Source organism: Microtus ochrogaster, chromosome X (assembly GCF_000317375.1).
Source record: "Microtus ochrogaster isolate Prairie Vole_2 chromosome X, MicOch1.0, whole genome shotgun sequence".
Taxonomy (NCBI): Eukaryota; Metazoa; Chordata; class Mammalia; order Rodentia; family Cricetidae; genus Microtus; species Microtus ochrogaster.
In genome coordinates this window covers 27,410,921-27,415,891 of record NC_022026.1, presented here as the reverse complement: position 1 = coordinate 27,415,891, position 4,971 = coordinate 27,410,921, and positions in this window count along the sequence as shown.

Here is a 4,971-nt window from a genome sequence, read left to right as displayed (position 1 = left end):
GGGGAATTAATATAGGATGTCCTTCTGTACACTGTGAATATGTGTTACTTTTATTGGTTGAAGAATAAAGCTGCTTTAAGGTATGGCCGGGCAGAATATAGCTCTGCGGGAAATCAAAGCAGAGATAGATATAGGTGAAGAGAGATGCAAGCAAGCTTCTGGAGCAGCAGAACAAGTTAACACCACAAAGCCACGTGTGTATAGACAGGTGACTAAAAGTGGGTTAATTTATATGTAAGCGCTAGCCAGTAATGAGCCTGAGCCATCGATCAAGCAATTTTAATTAATATTAAGCTTCTGCATGATTATTTTATAAGCAGGTACGAGGATTGGCAGGTGGGAGAGAAACCAATCCACCAGGACTTAGCAGGACAGAGAAAAGTATCTGGCTACATGTATATTGCTTAGAAGAGTATCAAACTTGGGAAAAAATGGTAAAAAAAATATTCTAAAAGTGTTTAATTTGGAGATATTATGATTTTAGAAGATTAATGTCCATGTTGTCAAAACAAAGGCATGGCAACAGGAACAGCTGAGAACTCATAACTTGATCTACAAGTTGGAGGCTGAGAGAGGAAGAGTCAGAATTGTAGGGCTCTTTTGACAGCTCAAAGTCTGTCCCTAGTGACATACCTCCTCTAACAAGACCACACCTCCTAATTCTTCCCAAACAATTCTACCAACTCAGGAGCAAGTATTCAATCTTCTAAACATATGGGGCCATTCTCATTCAATTTACCACAATATTAATATGAGATATTGGAGATAAACAAGGAAAAACAAGATTATTCTTTAATAGCATATCCATGTATCAAGTTAACAAGGGTTTAATTTTTCTGGTTACTTTTCTGTGAACTTGACATATGCTATAATCACCTGAGCAGAGGAAACCTCAATTGAAAAATGCCTCAATCAGCATGGCCTGTAGGCAAAAATGTGGATCATTTCTTGATTAATGACTAATATATGAGGGCTGAGACTACTATGGACAGTGTGATTCCTGGGCATATGGTCCTGGGTAGTATAAGAAATCAGACTGGCCAGGCAGTGGTAGTGCATGCCTTTAATCCCTTGGGAGGCAGAGGCAGGTAGATATTTGTTAGTTCAAGGCCAGCATGGTCTACAGAGCAGGTTCCAGGACAGGCTCCAAAGCTACATAGAGAAACTCTGTCTTGAAAAAAAACCCAAAACAAAACAAAAAGAAAGCAGACTGAGCAGGCCATCAAGACAGCTGTATTCCTCCAGTGTCTCTGCCTCAGTTCCAATCTCCAGACTCCTGCCTTGAGTTCTTACACTGTCTTCTCTTCATGTGTACTATAAATTGTAAGATACTATAAATCATCTCCCCTCCAACTTGCTTTTTGTCATATGTTGTGGAATATTAGTTTAAGACATGTTCCATTTGCTTATTCTGTGGGATATTTGTTGAATGATGCAAAGATAGGTTGCATTCTTTTAGGTTGAATATGTTTAACTCTGTAAAACTGTGTTACTTTGCCTGTCTAAAACATTAATTGGTCTAATAAAGAATTGCATGTCCATCAGCTAGGCAAGAGAGAGAACTAGGTGGGGGCTGCCAGGCAGAGAGAATAAACAGAAGAATGAGAAGAGGGAGATGAGTGAGGAAAGGAGAGGAGGACAGTAGGGGCCACCCAGCCAGCCACAGAGTCAGAAGGAAAAAAAAAAGATATATTCAATAGAAAGGTAAAAAGCCCAGAGGCAAAATGTAGTTAAAGTGAAATAGGATCAGCTGTGTTAGAAAAGCTGGCTAGAAACAAACCAAGCTAAGACCAGGCATTCATAAATAAGAATAAGTCTGTGTTATTTGTCATCTGGGTGGTAGGCCCCCAAAGAGAAAAAGAAGCAAAATCAAAAACCAACCACAGTCATGACTTTTATCATAGCAACAGAAAGAAAATGAAGTGTGTATCCAACCTCAAATACAGTCAGCAATGAGTTTCTTATAAAATCGTAGTTAATTTTACTACCATTGGCTGGACCTGTACTGAGGATGAACAACGAAATCATCCGGGAAGGAGGACATTAAGATGATCCCAAAGCTCATTGTAAAACGTACAATTACTTTGGTTTCTGGGGACCAATACCAATATTGATATTTGTTAATCCCAGATAATTAAAACTATCATCCCAGATTATGTAAAATATGAATTGCTATTCTCCCCTCTTTGTACTAAAGTTCTTCTCAAGGCAGTCTGTTCCATAGGAGTACTACTTATTCTAAATTTTCATTCTGCTTCATTGAAATTTATCTGAAGAATAGCTCTACTCATAAGTCTAAGTTTGGAACATGAAGCTATACCAATTAATTGTCTTATGGTAATCGTTCAGAGGTGTGCAGACTGTCACTCTGCCTTTTACCTGGTTTTATTTCCTTATTCGTTCCCTCAACTCCATCCAGTCATCTTACTTTTCTCCCCATCTTATTGACTGATTCTTGTATTTAAAAATCACTATTTGTCACTTTGTGACTTGGAAGCATCTACTGAGGGAAAGTTAATCACTTTCTGAGGCATCTCATTTGCTATTTGAAAGGCTTAAAATTTAAGCTTTTAACCTATTTAAAAAATAGAGAGAAAAAATAAACCTTTGTTGTGTTTAGTCGAAATCTCTATCCTTATGCCTTCTAACAAGGAATTCTTGATCTTTTACAGCCACACATATTCTTCATACTCCTCATTAGTAATAAATGTTCTAAATATAGACTTAGGTAACGTTTACCCTTCTTGTATCTTTTCCAGGTTTAATAGCCCTATGTCTTTATTAGACTTGGGATCCAGGCAGCTCATAGCACTCAAATTCTTCTGTTATAAGAGCGGTCAACTTTGTAATAGTCTGTCTCTAAGTATAGGAAAAGGTCAGCATAGCACTACGTCTTGTGAGGCTGAACTGCCAAAATAAATACCTTGGTCATTGATCCACCTGCGTGATCTCCAATACTCCATGTATGCAGTTCCTATGACACTTACTTTGCTGTTGCTCTTTCTGCTGTTACCATTTCCAGGTCCCGTACTTATTATCTTCCTACCAATTAACTCTACTCCAGATAAATGCACATCTACAGAATGATGGTTATTTTGTATGCCGTACCTCTGAATATAACAACCTCGGAAATATGTGGAAAGGTGTACAAGACCGTGATTATAAAGTTTATACATTGTCTGTACTTTTGCTTATATGTGTAGGTACAGATGCATGTGTGTATGTAGAGAGAGATAAGAGGTCAGTCTAGGGTGGTGTCATTTTCAGGTGCTGTCACCTTGATTTTTTTTTTCAGATGTCTCCTCTCACTGTCTTGGAACTTGACATACCAAATAGGGGTGACTGTCCAGCCAGTGATCTTTCTTTCTCTGCCTCCTTGGAACTGAAATTACAGATGCACACTACCAATAATTTTTTATGTGGGTACTGAGGACCAAACTCGGGACTCATGTTTGTATAGAGATTCCTTCACCTACTCGACTATCTCCTTATCTCCTGTACATTCCCTTCCATGTTTCCATCTCTTTACTATATATTACATATCTGTTAGTTTTTGTCTTCTTCAATCGCGGACTTTCACTATAACCTATTCCTCAATGACTTTCTTACTTCTAATAACAATTATTTTTGAAATTTTGTATGTCGTGTCCAAAAAACAAATCTTCCAAATTTAAATTGAATCAGTTCCCAGAATCCATTTTCTTGACCTCAGTAACACATTAACCCAAATTTCTTATATCATTCTGAGTTTTGCTTTGCTGTTCTCTTTATCAGTTTTTTGTCCAAGTGGTCACCTACATCAAAGGTATGGCCATTTTTGCTGTCTTTGGGGATTAACTTTTCAATCTTGGCTTAATTTAGACATTAGTCTGTCTACTACTATCCTGGGATTGGTCCTACATTTGCCTCCTGTAGGAACTTGGATAAGCAAGTGATACTCCACTGCTACTTCTACACTTTCATTCCGCTAAAGCTGATATAGAAGGTTTACTCAGCATGTGACAGGTCACTTCTCTGACTCTCAGGAAATACTGATTATGAATGCCAGACAACCTAGTAACGAGAAGCACGATGATATTCTTTACTACCACTTAGTCCACGATTCCTTCCACTGATAGATGGAGATGTGGCTTAGATTTCCTGGATTCTGTCTAACTGACAAGTTTACAACTATACAGCAAAGTCCAAAATATGGGGCTCAGAGAAACACTTCCTAGAAATTAAATGTGGTACTGGGACAGTAATCCCACCAACTGGGAGCTAGAGGCAGGGAGATCACAAATGGAAGGCCATTCTAGGGCACACAGTTATTTTGAGGTGGCCTGGACTACATACTGAGTCCTTGCCCTGAAACAGAGTAGGCTATTAGAATGGATTCAACTCAGACCTTGTCATGGAGGTCTGGAAATGACACATCTAATTTTAAGTAGCCTGGGGCCGAAAACAAAATTAAATCACACTTTGCAAGGAACACTCCTGTAGCTTGCCGAGTGAAGTTTCACAGAGAGAGACCACTCTGAGCTAATGGTGTCAAAAGTTCAGAACTAAAGACCCCAAGCAGCACATGTTTATTGTTAGTTCTGAGAAAAATTGAGCTGTAAGAAATCAGACACTTTCAATAAAATTAAGCCAGAAGACAGGGTTTCTTATTTCCTCTCTGTTCTAGACCTTAAGAGACTTAAATTCTAGTCTTAGGTCTACTCTTAGCCCCTAATGCGAACATGGGTAATGCCGGTATCTACTCTTAGTGTCAGTTTTCCCATGTCCAGGGAGACTCCAGCCCTGGCACTGACTGTATGTACCTCTTCTTGGATATTGCAACCCTACATTTGGCCTAAGAACAGTGCAGATACTGGCTTGTAATATATCATGTTGTCATCAAAAAGAAAACATGTTTCATCATTGCAGATGCAATTCCTTGCTTCACAAGACTGGGTTTGTATAAGTAGGGAACAAATGTACCTATCTCCA